General features: G+C 36.3%; 1 long non-coding RNA gene across 1 annotated transcript; it reads right to left on the bottom strand.

Annotated features, from left to right (window-relative positions):
* LOC109224632 lies at positions 12743–16308 on the bottom strand. Its single transcript, XR_002067741.1, has 4 exons — positions 16023–16308; positions 13303–13500; positions 13072–13130; positions 12743–12974 (listed from the first exon to the last, which is right to left on the bottom strand). It is a non-coding gene; the product is annotated as an uncharacterized LOC109224632 (long non-coding RNA).

Here is a 21644-nt window from a genome sequence, read left to right as displayed (position 1 = left end):
AATACTTTTGAATGTTTATTTCATTCTTATGCTATGCCTTACATTTAAGGATACCAGTATAAGTATGTATAAAAGATTTAGACTTGAAAAGTCACAAGAAGAAGTTTTAGAAAGAAAAGATTTTTGGGAGTATCCTTTATTCTGAGAAGGGGTCATCGTCCAGGCCGAGGGTCCTGACCAAGGCGTTGACTTCCTGAAACTACTTGTGCCAAAGTAGGGAGTACACGAGCCGAGGGTCTCCTTGCTGAGAATTTACTTAGCCATGCTAAGGTATGAGACATGAACGCTGAGAACCATGAAGCGAGTGGCACCTCGTGGATTGGGCCTATTCGATCAGGTTGGGATCGAACCCGTGCCGATCACACGGTGATTGAGACAGAATTAAGTCAAGATAGTTGGAACTCCCAAAGTATAAAGTGAAGTATCTTTTTTTTAGAAAGAAAAAGAAATGAGTTTCTTTTAGAATATTCATAAACTGCTATTATGCAATTATTTAGAATTATTCTTATAAGCTTTATGTTTTACATGCATTTAGAACCTTTGCTCATAATGTATACGTTATTAAAGTTTCACCCTCTGTTGTTGAGACTCACTGAGTACAATGGATGGTACTGACGTTCTCTTTTGGGAACCTACGTTGGTCTGCGGTACAACGTAGGAACTGGATTTGCAGGCGAGCAGGCTACGAGTTAGGACTTCCTTCTCTTCCGGTGCTATTGGTGAGCTCCGCTTTTGTTCGTGGAGTATTCCTTAGTCATCTTTATTTAGTTATTTCTTTGTTACTTAGAGAACTAGCTAGGAAATCTCATGTCCTGAGCAATGCGTCAGTTTAGCAGTAGAGGCTTCATAGACATAGTCGTTGGGTTAAGATTCAGATGTTTTTTATAATAACTTAGCAGTATTTCATTGGTTACTATGAATAAAGTTTTGGAGTTGATTTATTTAAATGTTTAAATTAATCAAAAGTATTTGGTTAGAGTATTGCCTTGTTTCATGTTTAGTGATCGAGTGTCGGTCATGTTTAGTGATCGAGTGTCGGTCCCGGCTTGTTCAGAAAATCGATCGTGACAGCAAAAATCAAGAAATGGATAAAACATCGGAAGAAAAAGAGAGAAGAAACCTCAGCACAACTCACAGGTACAACAAATGCCAAAACCAAAGAGAAGGGAGAAATCCAAAAACCAGATAAAATATAATTGCCAGAGAGACAAAGAAACTAATGAGAAAAACTGAAATAGAACAATAATCGAGCAAAATGATTTTGATTCAAACTCAAATCTGAACTTCAAAATGGAATTTCTATCTGATTTCAAATTGCTCTTGGCAGTTGCGCTGATTTGGTTATGGTGGATCGTTTCTCTGCTGCTCTTTTTTTAACAATCGCATAATATCGTACACGCATATTATCTTTTTGTATTCTGTTATTAGAAATGGTATGAGCATATGAAATGATAGTTGTATTTATATCTAATTTTACTTCATATGCATGTCACTTTTAAATCTTCAAGAGCATGACAAGGACTTTAGGACATTCATTGACTTCATTCGGAAAATCTTTTAGGAGGACTTGAAGATTGGGCTTATCGATTTGGATACATTAAGTTTATAGTAGTTACTTTTAGTATTTACGGCTTATTTGTGAGTAATTATTTTTAAAAGCATTATAGTGTTCTCCTTTTAAAGGCATATCTTTGCATTATGATGTTCCTATTAGAAACTGGAATATTGATATGCTCTGTTATTCTACTTTCCATAACTGGGTGTTCTCTTTGCTTTCCCAAATTGCAAACCTTCGTGCTTTCTTTGGATTGATTTTGTTCCTTTTAGATATTGTTAATGATGGAAGATCTGAATATGAACAATAAACATGTTCGTTATCATATATTTGTCTCAATGGAAATCAAAATTGTCATTTCGAAACTTACTAAGTTCTTTTGTTGTCACTTCATTTCAAGTCCAGAAAAGTAGTTTTGTTACTGCACTTGAATGCTTATTAATTTTGTAAAAGTATCCAGCTGAAGTACAAACTCCCTAATACTTCTGAGTTGAAGAGGAAATTATCATTAAGTACTAAGGTAGTGACCTTTACTATACTAGAAGTTTGAGGAGCAAACGAGTATTTGATAGCTTCTTCGGAAATCTTGGTTTGTCTTGCAAGTTGTGATCAAAGAATCTCAATATGATTCACCTTGAATTTTGATCATTTTGGATGAAACGTAATTCGTTAGTTAATTCTTCATTGGAAATTGTTCACCTTATCCAACTTCAAATAATTCTGAATGTTATTGGTTCTGCTGTTGATGATGCTCTTCAAGTAGAGAGAGTTTACTTTGGGTCATCTCTGGCCTACTGGTTCCTTCTACAATCAACTGTTCTCACACTATATATCAACAGTTGGCGATGCTCTTCAACTACAGTTTACCAACATTTTGAGTCATCTCTTGCACTTTGGTGATGGTTATGCTTTGTCGATGCCATTCTTCGACCAAAATGAATAACTTCATGATGATTCTCAGTTGTATGTAAATGTAAAATATCCTCCTTCTAGAGGAAGTTGTTGAACTCTACAGGGTAGTAGTTCTGGACAATCTACTCCTACGAACATTTTTGGAGTACTTTCCTGTGATACCTCATTAGTGAAGCAACTAAGAAGAGGGGGTATAAAAGAATGAAAGGAATGTTCGATCTGGCTCTTGTTCTCCCCAGGTTTATAGCACGGTAGGCTAGCTAAGAAAGGTACTATATTTTTTTTCTAAAGATAACGGTCTTTTGTTCTTCTTTCTGCTAATCTTTGACTTTCCGCTCTGGAAATTGAGGCGCATTACCTTGTAATATTTCCATTTTGCCATTTGTTGATGATCTATATCGCTCGAAGCCTCGAACTTGAGTGCGAGTATCAGATCCGGGTACGGATCGAGACGTCAGATTCTTCATCTTATATATTTTAGGATTCGGGAGTATGGATTCTAGCGCGGATACGGGTGTTGAGATACTGCCAATAAATGTATATTACGAGTATATATTTCAATCAATGAAGTTATTGAACTAAAACAAATAAACTTTATTCTTCATAACACCAATATTTTATTTATAAGATATTTCGCCTAATAGAATAGGATTCTCACACTTCATATAATTATATATTTATGACACAAACCTAAACATCACATCAAATACCATTACTTCTCGGTCATTCAATGTATTTAAAGTACCCGAGGTAATCTGACCAGATTTGATATGGATCCCACGGCCACACCCATGGGTGCGGCAGGAATACCCGTGGGTGCGGCAGGAATTTTGAAGTGTCCGCACACCTAGGTGAAGGTTACACCTCGAGGAGCAGTGAACTTTTGTAAATTAGTCTAACCAACAATTACCTATGCACATTACTAATGAATAAGTCAGTTTGCACATAAAATGTGCCGGAGGTAGTAATTGTATATCTTTCACTACTTAGCTCATCTTTTCATGCTGTACAAATTCTTATCGTATCTTGTGTTTCACACGTTCAGTCAGCCTCCTCTCCTGTCTGCAATGATTGTTGAAATATGCAACCGGACAGGCGATTAGGACTTGGTTAGAAGATCTCTTCCTGCTTTGCTCAAGGAGTATCATTCTTGACTTGTTTAGGACAAAAAAAAAAAGTCTTTTCTTAAACTACGTGCTTAGTCAAACAAGTTCATATAAATTGGAACGGAGGGAGAATCAGTTAGTAATGATTTCATTGTTTGCAGGATTTTGAAAATCAAGTGAGTGGCTTCTCATTGGAGTGAGAGCCAAAAAGGATCGGACTACAAGATCTTTGACTGAGAGATTAAATATGAGTGCATGTCAATACCACACTTACCAGTACATGTTTGTTTGGCATCTGAACTCCTAAATCTTGCAATGTACTGTGAGTTCGGGTAGAGGAAAAAAACCTGCTACCAACCGATTGTCACGCCTCCTTTTTCTGCTACTACACCCCGCGAAGGGTATAATAAAGGGAGTTTTTTCAATTAAAGGACAATCGAAACGGGATTCATTTATTAAGAGGTTCAGAGTCGCCACTTGGAAGATTTATGGTGTCCCAAGTCACCGGTTTGAATCCCGAATCGAGGAAAAGGTTTGACTCTGTTTAACAGTCGCGAACCAGAAATCCGGGTAAGGAATTCTGTTAACCCGGGAGAAGGGGTTAGGCACTCCCGAGTTCCGTGGTTCTAGCACGGTCGCTCAACTGCTATATTTGGCTAAAGTCTGATTTTAATACATGTTATCCTATTGCAATTTTAGAATTGTTTAACCGCTTTTAATTAGTTTTTATGAAAGTGAACGTCGTTCAAGAGCGTGTTTTTGGATCACGTCACATGAAATGCACCCGGATCCTTGACACCTCCTATTCAATATTTTGGGATTTGGATTTGGGTCGCATGAAATTCACACCCGTAGTTAAGAAGGTAAAATTATTAAAAAGCGCGCCTAAAGTGGCTAGCGTCTTGTTAACTTTGCGGGAGGCCATGAAAATTCGCTAAATGGCACGTCCCGAATTTCTAAAAATATTTTTTATAAAGCATTTAATGAGGGCCCCGCAATTTATGCATTTTTGTTTGGCGAGGCTCGTCTCACTTTTATTTAAAGGTCAGTCCTAAAGTAACTATGATTTTCTATTTTTATTTGTCTCTAAAAAGAAAAGTCCTAGCTAATTAATACATAACAATTTCGGGCTTCAAGTTCAAGTCCGGGTTCAAACAAAAGGGCAAGCCTTTTAGTTTGGACCCGCTACTTAACCCGAAGGCCCAAATTGCATTACAAATTTAAAACAATGGCTTGAATAAGATCTTCAGCACATTGGGCTTCAAAAGCGGCCCAAAAGAATGAGAATGCATTCAGTCTTATACGAGGTTGCCCAGCGCCAGGCCTCAGCTGGCAAGCTACCCAAAGTTTGGGCCTTTAAGAATAGGCCTGGCAGTCTATTGTTTGCCCTTCCTTGATCCATAATCGAATCCCAAACCCAAACACTGGATTTCAATTGGATTTCAAAGCGTTGAACAAATTTCGAAACTGGGTTTAACAATTTGTCACGAACAAACAATTTAGATTCATTAAAACAAACAACTGCTGGTTTTAAAGGGTTTCGATAACATTCAGGCCCAACTGGGCCCAAATACTTCAAACAGCGCCGGCTTCGAACAGGAGACCCAGGATCGAATCCCCGAAGCCAACGGGACATTGATTCGCTTGGATCTTAATAGATTACCTTAGATCCTCAATCACATGGGTTTATTTTAACAAATGAGCAGAGAAAAATGACAAAAAAACATGTATGCAGACTTGGAATCTAGCTTCATTAAACATTCATATTTGCTAAGAAAATTCCCAAAGCTAATCTCTGTTAACCCTAACACAGCACTATTAATACAACTTCTTAGAGGTACATCCAAAACATGTTTATACTTAAATAATTAGACTAGCATAGGCAGTAAACCAAAACACAATAAGATTATAGCTAATAAACAACAAGGGATCAACCCTTTGCAATTTTATCACTCGAGTCACATGACTCAAACCAAGCTGACTCCAAATATCAGTTCTATTTTTTCATACGCTTCACTTATCTCATACATAAAACCAATTCCATAACTTCAGCTTATTATTCAGCGAGTTCTGAAGAAAATACCTGGAAGGAAAATGAAATAAAAGAAGTGAGGATTTTTTCCAAAGCAGACACCCAGCAAACCACAGCAAAATATGAACCCAGATTCAGCAATTAAGACCGAAACCCAGCTCAAAACCAATCAGAGTTGTAATACTCAAACGGCTTCAACCAAAAGCTTTCAAAAACCATAATTCAAACCATTTTTAAACCCAAAGAAGCATCAATGGACTTTCAGCAACTCAAAACTTCAGAAATCAAAGAAAAAACTCAATGGAACAGTGATTTTTGGAAACCTTTGTTTTTTTTTTTTGATTTTATGCCTTCCAATCTCTATGGAACAGTAACTACCCAACAGAATTCAAATCAAAGCTTGAAGAAATCCAAATTTAAACCATCTCAATTTCGGAAAGAATCAAAGATGTTTCAATCACTAAAAATTTCAACACTCAAAGCAGAGAAGTCAATGGAATCTTCTTTTCGATTTTCAGCTGTGGGTATTTCTCAGAATTTTTATCTCTTAGGTCTGTTTTTTTTTTTTTTGTATTTTTCGCTCTTCAACCTTGCCCTCTAAGGCAAGAAATGATGCCTTTATAGGCAAATAATTAGGGCAGCCCTGCAGGACTTCATTTTACACTTTAGTCCCTCTTAAATTCCTGTTTTTAGCTTAGAAATCCTTTATTTAATGACTTGCTACCCAAGTCACCCCAATATAATTCTAAAATTCCCATTAGAACCCCTTCTAGGTGCTTCTAGTGGCTTCTAATTTCAGTTACTAAAAATTCCCTAAATTGAATTCCCTAGATTACCCTTTTTGGTTCTGAAAATTACTAAACTAAACTAGCCCCTTTTACCTTGATCTACTAACCCTAGTTACCTAACTAGGAGCTGGAATCAAACAGCTAATACCAAATGAATCCTAAGAATTGAACTAACAGGAAATTAACTCTAAAAGTTAGCCATTAACGACAAGCAATCAACACTGAAAATTAAAGTCAAGCTAACAGCACCAATCATGAATTGTTTAATTGAAACCAAACACAAAGTAAAACAAAAAGTCAGAATTAAACCAAAAATTAAAACAAATCAAAAAAGGACAGAATTAATCAAAATAAAAAAAAATCAACGCAGGACAGTTAATCAAGACCCTAGACCAATCCTAAATCATTTAATCAAGGAGGAAAGGAAAAAGAAAACCTACTGATGGAGAGTTGAATCAAAATAGGACTCCGATTTGAGGTCCGGAATGATGTGAACGTTTGTTCTTCACCAAGAACAAACGAGCACATTATTTCGTGCCTCGAATCAATCCCTGGGCCAAGGAATTTGGGAAGAAATCGAGCAAAACAGGCTTCTAGGGTTCTGCCACTCTTAGATTTGAAATTTGAGAAAATCTGGGACGATTTAAAAGGAAATAGTTGGGGTTTGGGAAGAGGGAAGCAAGGGGAGTATGGGGTGTGAATTTGGTGAGGTTTAGACGAGTTAGGGTTTTGGGCTGGGAGTTTTGATTCAATATTCGAAGAGCTTGGCGAAGATTCGAGGGAAACGGGGTATGGATTTTGAAAGGGGATGGAAAGGCGGTCAAGTGGTGTTAATTTGGTGGCCATTGGGGACCGGCCGCCGGCGGAGGCGATTTCCGGCCGCCGGCGGAGGCGGAGGGCGGTGGTCTGTGAAGGGGTTAGGGTTTGTGTGAGAGAGACGGGGTTGGGGGGGGGGGTAGGTGGTTCAGACACTAATATATTAAGTAGTCCAAGCTTCCCAGCCGTTTGATCATCAAACCTCGACGGCTGGGATTAATTCTAATGAAACGACGTCGTTTCAATTATTAGGGGGGTAAGGGAGACCGGGTCAGGGACGGGTTTGGGCTTGGATGGGGCGGGTTCTGGGAAAATTGATTTGGGCCTGGAGTTTAAATCTGAAGACTAGCCCAATTGCTTTTCAATCCTTTGCTTTTTTTTTTTTTTTTTTATATTTTTCAAATTCCTTTCAATTCTCTTAATTCCTTTTCCCCGTTTTTTATTATTATTATTTTTCTCTTTTTTTTTTGAAAAGATTAAATTTAAATCCTAAACCTAATTAACCTATCAAAACCCTAATCGAACCTAAATAATTATCACCATTAATGAACAACTTTAAAATGAAAACTACTCAAAATAAAAAAATAAAAAAATAAAAATGCAAATTGAACTATATTTATGAATTTCCTTAATTAATTCTTAAAATGCGAAATTAACCCCTAAATGCATATGTAACACATTTTTTTTATTTTTCATTTAATTAAAATGCACAGACAAAAATGCAAACAATTATCATAAAATGCCACGAAAAATTCACAAAATTGCAAATACTGAAAGAAATTATTTTGTTTTGAATTTCTGAGAGTAATTCATATAGGGCAAAAATCACGTGCTCACACCGATTATCAGACTTTCATGCAGGGCGTGCTAATTAATTTGAAACGGGGAAATCTTGAACAGGAAAGAATCAAAACTGAGAAGTCTGTCCCCAAATCCCAAACATAATAGGCAAATTATTAGAAGACTTGTGGTATTGCTGAGCACCAAGTACCATTTATAGTTGTTTTGTCAAATTGATTCAAGTGGTCATCGACTCTATTTTTGGTCCGATGGAGAGGATACAATGCAAAGACAATCCAGCTCGACATCCAGCCAACAAATATATGATTCTATTAGAAAATGATGCATACCACCCATTAGGGAATGGCCTATAGTGCGCCTTCATAGCGGTATTGCTTTAGTAAGCATTATTTGGATTCATAACAGGTTTATCTTGCTACTGTACTATAACAAATCTGTTCAAAGACAGATAAAAGAATGCGTAGCGGTAGCACGCCCAACATCATCATGCTAATTGACATACAGTTTTGAACAAAATATTCACTCATATATTTACACTTTATACTTTATTTACGTACTGGCAAAAAGTGATGCATCTCCCAAGCGAAGTAGTCTTCTTCTTAACCGTCCTTGATAAAAAACACCTGCACAATCACAAAGTAATGATCATTTATCAATGTTCATATGAAAGTAGACTAAATGCAGACTTATCTCAGTAATATAGTTCTTGTAGATTTTATAGTAAGATAAAAATATTAGATGTCTTAGATTAGACAACTAAAAAATTTAAAATGGAACGGTACGCTTGAAATTTTATTGCAGATTTCATCTTTAAATCGCATCTCTTTTCCAATATCTTTGCACATGAAGTTACAATTGTGTCTGTTTAACAAAGAGAGCTCATTTATTGAAGAGAGTACTTTAATTAACAAAGGTCAAAAAGTATAATAGAAATGATCATGCCAAAGAAGTGAAAAAAGGTAGTAGTAGATACTGGAGGTAGCAGTAAGACAGCTCCAAAGTGATGAGTAAGGAACAAAGAGTAGGATTTTGAAGAAAGTGAGCAAATAGTTTTCAAAGTACATTTCTAGTTACTGTAAATATCAAGTAGGCCAAATAAGCTTTCGACTTTGCAGAACAACCCAATGACATGGAGGTTGTTTCATCACTTCCGATCGAAGCATATCTTCGCTAAAGTATTGTCTATTGCAAGCTCTATCATCTTTCCAAAAATGTTGCGTTCCTGGGATTTCACGTTGAAGTTACACGTCGTGAAGTACAGTTATATGCTCTTACAATATGAATATCTCCTTGTAAGTTTACCTTCTCTATTCCATCCAGGAATAACATTAATTATTTAACTACTTTTCTGATACAATATTGTGCACTTGACTATGTTTTGAGATGAAAGTAATTTAAATAACGCTGGTAATTCTAGATCATTGACACCAAACATACCTAAGTTAAGTGCACTCAGTTACCTATAAGTAAGCAATAATCTTTTATCATATTATACGGCTCAATCTACGAATGATTACACTAATTCAAAAGTTTACTCATTTAAAGGTGGCTTGGAACCAATGAATTTATAGGTCATATATTTAATTTGACCTTTCAAGAACCTACAAACTCGGTAAGTTTCCATTTGTTTTTCTTCTTCCTACCACTCTTACTTACTGCATTATTTTTAACTTATATGAAAGGCTGAAAATTCGTCTCCTCCTGCCAGGCAAAAGACACTTGGAGGAGAAAAACCAATTACAATCACCAACCCCTGAATCATTAGGACAACTGCCGAAACTTTGGGAAGTGTATGCTCTTCGTTGTTAAATTTCATATTTATTTTGTATATTTGATGAATAAATTTTAGCTCTAAGTCTACAATACGTTAGTGGAACTTAGATAAACCCCCTTTCTTGAAAGACCAGAGTTGTAACTCAGTTGATATTTCTTGTTAAAATGTCACGACCCGGGATTTTCCACCCTCAGGAATCGTGATGGCGCCTACTCGTGAAAGCTAGGCAAGCCGAATATTATTAAATCATAACCCTTTTTTTTTTTTTAATTTAAGCATGTTCAACAATTCAAGGTAATAAGTGATTAAACAGCGGAATACATTAAATAACCAGAAATGCGAAAGACAAAATCTTAATAGTTCAACCAAACACTGCTACATAATTTGAAGTACAATACTACCCAGAATTTGGTGTCACAAGTCACTGACTATCTAAGAATACTATAAAGGTCTGAATAGAAATACACAAATCTATCTCTGAATAAGTAAAAAAAAACAGAAGGAGAAAAGATAGGAGGAGACGCCAAGGCCCGCGGACGTCTGCAGGACTACCTCGGGTCGCCTGAATGGACTCAAGACAGCACCCTCACTGCGGTCCAAACGCTCCGGTATCAGTATCTGCACACAGTGCAGAGTGTAGTATCAGCACAACCGACCCCATGTGCTGGTAAGTGCCTAACCTAACCTCGGCGAAGTAGTGACGAAGCTAGGACCAGACTACCAAATAAACTTGTGTAGTTAAATCATATGTAGTGGAAAACAAAAGCAGATAATTACAACTAAAGTTGGGCGAGGGAAACATGCTGCGGAGAGTAACAGATAACAACAGAATACCAATAGAGAAATGTAAGGAACGCCATAAATCAATTACCAGCAAAAGATAAGGAAATACGGAACAAGTACACATGTAATACCATTGCAGGCGTGCAACCCGTCCCATTTCATATAATACTGTTGCAGGCGTGCAACCCGCTCCCATTTCATATAGTCCCATTTCATACATTACCTTTGCATGCGTGCAACCCGCTCCCATTTCATATATTACCGTCGCAAGCGTGCAACCCGCTCCCATTTCATATTTCAACACCAATCATAAAAGAATCTCAGCAAGGAAAACAATAATATAACAATAACATCCCGGCAAGGGAACAATAATATAACAACAATATCCCTGCATGGGAACAATAATATAGCAACACCATCTCGGCAAGGGAACAGTAATATAACATCAACATCCCGGCAAGAGAACAGTAATATAACATCAACATCCCGACAAGGGAACAATAATGATAATCCTCATATGAAGCACGAATAAACCACAACAGAGTCATAACAATTACAATACAAGACTCACGGGCATGCTCGACACCGACATATAGATACTCGTCACCATGCCTATACGTCGTACTCCACAGTTAACACATAGCAATTAAGACACAACTCATAATCCCTCAAGCTAAGGTTAGACCAAACACTTACCTCGAACTTCCATGCCAACTCAAGCCTCAAACACCGCTTTTCCTTTAGAATTCGCCTCCAAATTACTTGTATCTAGTCCAAATTAATTTAACAACATCAATAAATGCTAAATAATTCAATCCAATGCTAAATTATAGGTTTTCTATCATTTTCCCCAAAAAGTCAAAAATCGACCCCGGACCCGCATGGTCAAAACACGAGGTTCGGACCAAAACCCGATCATCCATTCACCCACGAGCCCAAATATGCAATTAGTTTCAAAATCCAACCCCAAAACGAGGTCTAAATCCCAATTAATCAAAAAGCCCTAACTCTAATTTTCTACCCTTAAGAACATAATTTAGGCCTAGAAATCTAATGGGTGTTAATGGAAATTGAAGAAAACGAGTCTAAGAACACATACCTATGGTTTTGTGGTGAAATCCCTCTTCAAAAATCGCCCAAGTTTGAGTTTAAGTGAAAAAGTTATGAGGTTTTGAAGAAATCCCGTTTTGCTACTGTTTTAAAATAACTGGGCATTTATTCACTGCGTTCGCGTGCCTTTGGCCGCGTTCGCATAGGGTTGACTAACTAGACCTACGCGTTCGCGAGCTAAGGGCTGCGTTCGCATAAGGTTACAACTACCCAGCCCCCAGCCCCTCTCCTATTCTATGCGTTCGCGACAGCCCGGGTGCGTTCGCGTAGAGTGAACTCCTAAGGCTCCGCGTTCGCACCTGATTCTATGCGATCGCATAGTGCAAACCTGCCCCTCTCCCAATTTGTTCAGTGCGTTCGCGTGGGTTACCACGCATTCGCATAGAGTAAAAACTCAGATACTAGCAAACAGCAAAAACACCAGATTTTTAAGTCCAAAAACACTCCGACGCCTATCCGAAACTCACCCGAGCCCTCGAGGCTCCAAACCAAACATGTACACAACCTCAAAAACATCCTACGGACTTACTCGTGCGATCAAATCGCCAAAATAACATCATAAACAATGAATTTAGTATAGAAATCAAGGGAAAATCTCAAAACTCCCAAAGTATCAAATTTCACAACTACGGGTCCAAATCACATCAAACGACTTCCGTTTCTTACCAAATTTTACAGGCTCAATCTAAACGCCATATAAGACCTGTACCGGGCTCCGAAACCAAGATACGGGCCCGATACCATCAATCTCAAAAATATTCAAATTTCCAAAAACTCATATATATTTCAGAAAATAATTTTCTTTAAAAATTCATTTCTCGGGCTTGGGACCTCGGAATTCGATTCCGGGCATACCCCAAGTCCCATATTTTCCTACGGACCCTCCCGGACCGTCAAATTACGGGTCCGTATTCGTTTACCCAAAATGTTGACCGAAGTCAACTCCAATTCATTTTAGAAGCAAAATTTACTATTTTTCACAGATTTTCACATAACGGCTTTTCGGATATACGCCCGGACCGCGCACGCAAATCGAGGTGAAACAAAAAGAAGGTTTTACGCCTCGAAACACAGAATTTATTTCTAAAACAAGTGATGAACTTTCGGATCATCACATAAAACTTAAAAAATTCCCGAAGAATATACAAAGAACCAAAGTGACCCGATGATACGTGGATATTCCGTTTGAGGTTTTGAGCCACGTTGCATTAAGTTCAGTGAAAGTCTGAAATACCCTTAGCTTTTTCTCAAATGACACTAAGCAGCCAGGTCGAAACCATGGCTTAGGCAGCTTCAGCTGAAAAATTATACGTATAAAATTAGTTTTGTCAACAAAGAGAAGCCTAAAATAAATTATATTTTAGCTGAGCAAGCATTTAAGTGCATTTCTTTACCTTTTCACATACATGATATATCTCATCTAGAGTGTTGACATTATTAGAGGAAATACCACCTGCAAAGTAAGAAAAAGTTAAACAACTTATTAGTATTACGATGCAACAAAAAAAAAGACAAAGAAAATTGATCTTGATTCAATATACTAAAACAGAGACATGCATAAAATTGGCCCAAGATTTGGATTACATGGTGTAAAAAATAGCTTATCGTACAGTAAAGGAGATTACCTCTAATATCTCCAGATTTAAGCTCTACTTCTCATGTGCGAAAGTATTTTTCCTACCTTCTATGAAACACCACACCACACATACAGAGTAGAGATTATTATGAAATATTTGCCTTCTTGATATCAGTCACTCCGTTTTTGAATCTTGAGGTTATTTCTTGTACCTTCCTCTTGAAATCTCCACTATCTTCCATCAAGGCTGAATGCATCAAAAAAATGTTAATGTCTATGTTGCTTCTCTACTTCACTAATACAATCTTATATAATTCTCCAATTAGGTGCGCACAAGAAAATAATAGTAAAAAAAAAATTAGCAGCACATATATCTTACACTAAGAATGGAGCCTGCAAAACTCAAGCAGCAGATCTAATTTTCCCCGGATCCTTTTTTCCTTCTTTTAATGTTTGGTTTCTATTTATGATTTTTAATTGTTAAATGGAGTGGTAAAACTGTACTTTTAAACTCTAAGCGTGTTGAGTTTTAGATTTCCTTGGTTTTCTGAGTTCTTCGCAGTACTTTCTTTATTTTGCAATTTCATGGCTGTTGTATGCTAAATCAAAGACTAGGACTCCTGTAGGTGCTAAATCGGAGGCTGATAATGTTTTAATTTTGGATTATTATTTATGAAATTATTTGCAAGGCGCCTTATCTTTCCCTAACTGGTAGAAGCACCATGACCAAACTGATGGTTGTTTAATGATCGCATGCATGTTTGCTTCTAACGTTTAAGCTGTTGCAACTTTTCAACTTTCTCCTCCACAGTCACGTGCATGGCACATGCTCTATTTTCAGCCAGGGTCCATACGTAATTTTCCAGAAGCCCAAATGTGGTATCGCAACTATTTTGATTCATAACAATACCTACGTCCTCAATAAGAACCTTTCCCTCAAGATTCGAGTCAGGAATTCCTTCTAACCACATTATGACCGAATCATATAAACTAAACTTGTTGTCTACTGCAGGTGTAAAATCTAAGTTAGTTTAACTGGCAGAAACAAAGAATATCCATAGAGCTAAATTTGTATATAAACTTGGATTTCCTTGATTATCATCTGAAGCAACCACAAGAATTCCAAGGCTTAAAGCTTGAAGTGACCCTATAGAAATGACATCACTGAAATAATCTGCTTGGGAAGCATCAAGACACCAAGATAATAAAATGACATGAATCTCATCTCTAAGTGCACCATTGAATGCAACCAGCAAGTCTACATTATAGCAACCAGAACTCCAACAAGTTTTGTAGAACTTAAAGGATCATTAGAAAGAGTTGTACAACCATAATCAACCATAAAAGCATGCCCAGTGTCGAACCACTTCAAAATTTGTATGCCCAACTTTGGTCGGTTTTCAAAATATTCTAATTTTTAATTTTTTTTTTTACGAAACCGACCAACTTTGGTCAGTTTTCTTTGGTGCAAAAATGCGGGAAACTATTTTTGAGTCCCGCGAAATTTATTTTTCAAGAAACCGACCAACTTTGGTCAGTTTTTGCAATTAAAATAAATAAAAATTAATATTAAAAAAACCGACCAACTTTGGTTGGTAAATTCGGCCGGTCATTTTAAAAAACCGACCAACTTTGGTCGGTAATTTTATTTTTTAATAAAATCGACCAACTTTGGTCGGTTATTTTCGTGCGAAAATACAATTAAAGAGTATAAATAAAAAAAAGACAATCTTAAAACAAAATGCACCAATGGTCTAGTGGTAGAATAGTATCCTGCCACATGGAACGTAGGTTCTCTCAAGTTAGATACAGAAGAAAGGTATAGTAATAGGTTGACGGTTAGCCACAAATACTAAGAATAATGAATGCAAGACCATTGTTTACCTCGAAAATACGAGTAACAATTAAACTTGTTTGTGGTTTTAAAGATATGTGATTTAGTGCAATACTAACCAAGAAATCAAACATATAAATTAGAGAAGAAAGTTGAATCAAACCAGTGCTTAAGCAAGTCTTGACCTTGAGCTAGATGGCCTCGAGGTAGGTCAAGAAGAACAGTAAAGTAAAGACAATAAAGTTAAGAGACAATTCTGATGAGTAATGAGCAAGAAAGTAAGAGAGTATATTCTTTTGACAATGATTGATGATGCGTTACAAATGATTGGGGTCCCCTTTATATAGTAGGAGAACCCTAAAATAAGGTACATTTCTATTTACAGTAAGGAATCTTATTGGGACAGTTGTCTAACCGCCTAGTACAGATTCGTACTAACTCGTAAAAATCTATTCCGGTATTTACGGCATGATCTTGGGGATGTTGCGGGAATCTTGCTCTTTCTGTTACAAACCCATAACGGCATTATCTCGGGGTTGGTCATACTCGGCTTCGGTGCTCATCGCACACTTCGATATTCGAGCCTCGTATTATGTCATGAGGCTCGAACTTGGTCCAGCGGGTTCGAACTCAATCCATCCCGAATTCGGGCTTGAGGCGACTCTTCGAGCCTGTGAAATCGGGCATACCTGATTTCGACCGTATACAACCATCTTAAAACCCTATCAACCTATAGTAATGATTCTAGCTGTTGATTTTGATCCCAATTTAGAAAAAAAAATATTCAATTCAAATTGTTCTTAAAGATCTATAGATATCTTCTTCTAATACATCTGGGACCTCATTTTCTCACACAAACAAAATGAACTCTATAATTTCGAGTATGGGATAAATGCAGCAAAATAGTACATGCTAAAGAGATTGGAGAGACTTACGACGGCGATGCAGATCTAGAGATCTAAGAGTCGTTCTTCACTCAATTTCTCCGTCAAACTGTGGTACTATTTTAGGGTCTTTAGCATGAGAGAGACTTATGTAGCAGTAAATATAATTTTAAGAATTGATAGCTAAAGCCGACGAAGAGAGGAAAATTGCGGAAAGTAGGGTTTGTTGGGAGATTTTGGGAGAGGAAGATTTTCGACTAAGGTAATGCAAAATTAGTGCTAAAATAAAAAATAGAAAACCCATATAACAGAGGTGCATAGTTGGGAGGAAATAAGAGGCAAATAACATTGTTGCCATAGATAATCTTTTACAAAGAACCGTTGCCCAAGGGTACATATCCCAACTGTTTAAAGAAACGTCGCAATTATGAAATGGTATTTTGGCTAACGCAAACGATTTTGTTGTAAAAGTGAAAAGAAAATGATAAGAGAGTAAAATTCGAGAAGGAAAATCAACACTAATTTGCATAGAGAAAATTAACCCTACAGAGTATGACAAAGGCGGTGGACGTAATGGAGCTCTGGTATCTTTGTTACTTCATACAGATATATAACAAACACTTCTCACATCCCAAAAGAATGGGTAATATTTTCACTGCAATTCATTTTCTCTGCTACTTGTCCAAGAACATAACACACTGCCGTTCATTTTCTCTGTTACTTCTCCAAGAACATAACACACTGCAATTCATTTTCTCCGCTACTTCTCCAAGAACATAACGCACTGCAATTGATTTTCTCTGCTACTTCTTCAAGAACATAACACACTGCAATTCATTTTCTTTTCTGTAAGAATTCAGTACTCTTCTTCCCCTACTTACCTAAACTCTAGATTTAAAACACAACAATGGAACTCATCAATGATCTGGTGTTTAGGGGGTGGGTATTTCAACCTGCTGATAATGTAGTCCTCGACATTCTTGAGGACTATGCAAGTGATACATTCATTCCCCCCGCAAATATAATCAACGCGGATGTTGTTTATGGAAATTGGAACCTCTGTGAAATCTTTCAGGCTGCAACGTGGGGATATCATTCAACTCCAGACGTCAAATTCGTTATCAGAACTCTGAGGCGGTACACCCAAGTAATGAACGAGTATCTAGGACTGTGGGAGAAGGAACATGGAAACCCGACTATTCTAACCCAATCCATAAGCAAGGAACACAAGAAATTAGAGGGCGGTTGAAAGAGTTAGGAAACTTAACCCATGGATTAGATTCACCATAAAGGTTATCAAACCCAATAACTCTTGTAGGCAGGTTGACTATGTCGGTCACAAAATCCTTGATCTGAAGAATGTGGCCTTGCTGATGCCAATTGCCCTCATCCACTATCAAGGACATATTATTAGTGGCCTAAAGTCAAATTTTAAAAAGAGTACTTAAATTATTTGGTAGAATTAATATATATATGCACATACAAAAACAACGACCCAGTGAAATCCCACTAGTGGGGTCTGGGGAGGGTAATGTGTACGCAGACCTTACCCTTACCCCGAAGGGGTATAGAGGCTGTTTTTGAAAGACCCTGGGCTCAAGAGGACAAAAAGACAAAAAGAGACAATATCAGTACCGCCACAGAAATCATAGAAAAAATAGGAACAGCATGAAATCCAGAAGAAAGATGCAAAGCAAAAGCGATAACTAGTAAATAGGTCCGGCACTGAAAAGCGAAATATTAAGACACGACATCGCCACTAGCTATCTTAGACAAAAACCCTACCAGACTAGTCTCACATACATATACTAAAATGAGAGTTCATTTTCTTTTTTTACTTATACTTGTTTTCTATAATGTGGTATTCTTACAAGACACATCCTTTTTAACTTCACATAATAATATTATTATATTAGAAGATTTATTTAATTTAATAAGGTGTTAGCCATATATTTAAATACATTACCTTGGATCGTGTTACGAAATTTTTTTTGCTAATATTAAGATTTGAGTAGTTTAATTAAAATTAACTTTTTTTCTACAAACTTTAACATTGTCCGAGCAAAAATAAAATCACAAAATTCATTATTAAGTTTTTTTGGGCCTCAAAAATTCAATTTTTGTTGTTACAAATATGAAATAGTAATGTGAAATCGCTGTGGCGCTAAAAGTATAAACTAGAAAAGATCTATTTCGTTCTTCAAGTGGCCACCGTCTTTCTTTCTTGGATCAATATCAGCAATTCGTGAAGTGAGATTACTATCAAATTTTTTTTAATATATCAAAGTAAGACAAATTTTGGGATGATAAACTATAGTGTAAATAGAGGATAATGTTTTCTAAAGAAACTTCAATTTTCAGATTCTATCTTAATTTGTAATAGGATTACCATTCTAGCTCTCTTTTTTATTGGCTAACTTTGTCCAAATGTTTGGGCAAATGGAAAGAAATTATCAAGTGTTTGTAATCCCTGCGTGAGTTTGAACTAAAATATTATGGTTCTCCTCTCACTTTATTGACCATAAAATCACACTCAAATAAATAATATTATGATAATTATTTTGAAAAAAAATTAATATGCTTTGCTTGCTATTTAACCACAAAATTGGACTACTTGGTTAACTGAGTTGGTATACAATCACTTATGTATTGGCAAAATCTACTCTCTTCTTTTTACCTTAATACTCTCTTCTTACCTTTCTTATTTTGATTTTTATGTAACAATTCTTTTAACCTATTTTTCGTTCAGTAAAAGAATCATGAGACTAGTTTGCCCTTTCTAATACTCTTTTGTTTAATTAATCTTGTAAATATATGTTTTTGGTGATTGCTCGGACTTGGCAGAAATTCAAAAATAGCCAGATTTATAAGTGGTCGTTCAAAAATAGCCAGTTTCAAAAGTAATCGAAATTTAGCCACTTTTTATGTAAAGATAAATCTGAATGAAAACACTGTTCAAAATCCGGAAAAATACTCCAGCATATTATACTGGAACTCCAGTCTAGTATACTGGAGTTCCAGTATAATATAGCGGTCCAGCATAATATACTGGAATTTGGAGCACCGGTGCTCCAGTCTCCAGTATATTAAGCCAGCAAAGTATACCGGTCCAGCATAATATGCTGGAAGTTCATACACAGGTGCACCGAACTCCAGTATATTATGCTGGACCGGTCTCTGTTGCAGCAAAATATTGGCTATTTTTCATTGACTTGGTAAACGCTGACTATTTTTGAATGACCAGTTCGAAAACTGGCTAGACCGTGCTATTTTTACCTCGGACTTATAATGCTTTCCCTTGATTCTCTCTTTGCTCATCAAACCAATTTTTGGGAAAACTTTCACCGATGCACTATGCACGCCATTGTTTCTAAATTAATATCTTATTTGGAGAAAAAAAAAATCATTCCGGAATAATTCATGTTTAGACTTAATATCTAAATAGCTTCTGATAATTAGTAAATCAGAGAGATGTTTGGGTTTAAGGTGAAATGTATAAGCATTAATTACATGATTGAAATATTCTATTTTTAGGCTAAAAATTTACATCTTTTTTTAAAATGTGGAATTCCAAACATAGTTGAATAAATACTTGTCTGCACCGATATTTAATTTAAATTGAACAATTAATAATTAATTGGGGAATTCAGATCCAAAATCCTTTTCGCACAAAGCTTAATTTGGATAGCCTTATACAAAAAAACAACCTAGTACTAACAAAAGTTTGGTAATTGCACATTTAATAAAACTGATTTTCTAATCAACTATTTTGGTAGGTCCATATGTTACAACACAAGTAACTATTACATGTTCTAGTTCAAAATTCTATCATAGTTTATTTTAATCTTTTGGGTTCAAAATCTATTTTTATACCAATACTGATACTAAATTCAAACTCTGTCACAGTTGCTAATGCACTAGATCCGTCCCTGTAGTTAATATTTTACCTCTAATATAATTTTATAAATGACAAGTTGATACTAGATTTCGAGTTAGTTTGACAAAATAATAAGTAAAATAGAAATATCAATTTGGCTAGTTCTCGTAGTATATGGTAACATAAACATACTTTTTAAGCTGTTTGAAATAAATTGAGAGAATTACCTACAACAACTTGCTCTGTCATCAGAGGCGGAGTTATAGTGTCAGGAACGGGATCGGTCGAACCCAGTAGCTTTGGTTCGACTTAAAAAATCTATTAAATATTGTATAAATTATTAATTTAGAACCCAGTAACTTAAAACGATTAGAATTTCTAACCCATAAGCTTAAAATCCTAGCTCTGCCTCTGTGACTGTCATTATAGGCTAGAGTGAAAGAGAATGGAAAAGATTTTCTGGGATAGTATTATGAATCCTTATTAGTACAAGCCTGATAAAATGTGGAAATTCAATGTTTTCAAAAGCGAAAAGCATAAAAAAGCAACAAGGTCCATGGTGTTTGAAGTAAAAAGCGAGAAACGAAGCACACAACTTCTTTGAGGCGAAGTGCATAGTTCTTGAAATTAAAAGAAAATATTAAACTTGCAGAATATAGTACTATAATAATCAAATCGTATATGCTTTCTTTGAGCGAAAGATTTATCGTAAACAGTCTCTGTACCTCCACAAGGTAGGAATAAGGTCTGTGTACACCCTACATTCCTCAGACCCTACACTGTGATAATACACTGGGCGTTATTGTTGTTGTAATACTCAAATTGCAAGTGAATAACTATTTTCACCATTCAATATGCTCTAACATCAAACTTCTCAAAGTTGAGGTCCAAAGAATTGACCACTTCTTGTTGGGATCACTTTGCGCGTCTTGTTCGAAACCCATGACTTTGCTCATTAATCAATGCCCCTCCGTTGTGCATCGCTTTAAACGACGAAGCTATGGCTTTAACCACACTAGTCGGGATCTCAAGCTTACAACAACAACAAACCCAATGAGTCATATTAGTGGGGCCCGGAAAAGATAGTGTGTACGAAAACCTTACCCAAGCTTATGCAAGGAAATACAAGATTATATCTGAGATATCAACTTATTACGGTATTCTTATGTATGCTACATTGTATAGCTGTCCCTTTTTCTTTCTTTTAAATTCTTCTTGGTGTTTTCGTCATGCTACTTTGGAATATAATAATACTAGGCGGGTGAAGGCATGTGCCAGGCCCAACATAAAGATGTTGTAAATTAGTTTTGATATTGCCATGCGACTGTATTATACGATAGAATATTATCAAATAGAGATGTTGTTAACATTGCTATGTTGCTGTGTTCTATTAAGACATGTGCGATCTACAACATTTTAGTATTTAGCAACGCACGGTTGCATGAATGCTTTGAATAGGAGGCGATTCATTATAAAAGTCTGGTACATATACCTGTATTCTACTTATTAGCTCTTCTTCAAAGCCATTGGATGGCTTTGTTTCCTACCAAACTTAAAGAACAGCTTGGTTGAAGGTAGAGTAGGCAACAGACTATTTTTATAATAAGTGAAAATACTTGCATATAAAATTACACAAGGTCATGCTTTTCTGCAATGCTGTTTTACAATACAATAAACCTTACTGGATAAATAAATTCATTCATCAGCTCTAACTTTTTTTTTGTTCAATTTATGGAATAACTACTACTCAAATTCCAAACAAGAGCAAGATCTGTCGGCTATAATTTGAGGCAGGT

Source organism: Nicotiana attenuata, chromosome 3 (genome assembly GCF_001879085.1).
Source record: "Nicotiana attenuata strain UT chromosome 3, NIATTr2, whole genome shotgun sequence".
Classification (NCBI taxonomy): Eukaryota; Viridiplantae; Streptophyta; class Magnoliopsida; order Solanales; family Solanaceae; genus Nicotiana; species Nicotiana attenuata.
This window is presented reverse-complemented; position numbering and strand designations above follow the sequence as displayed.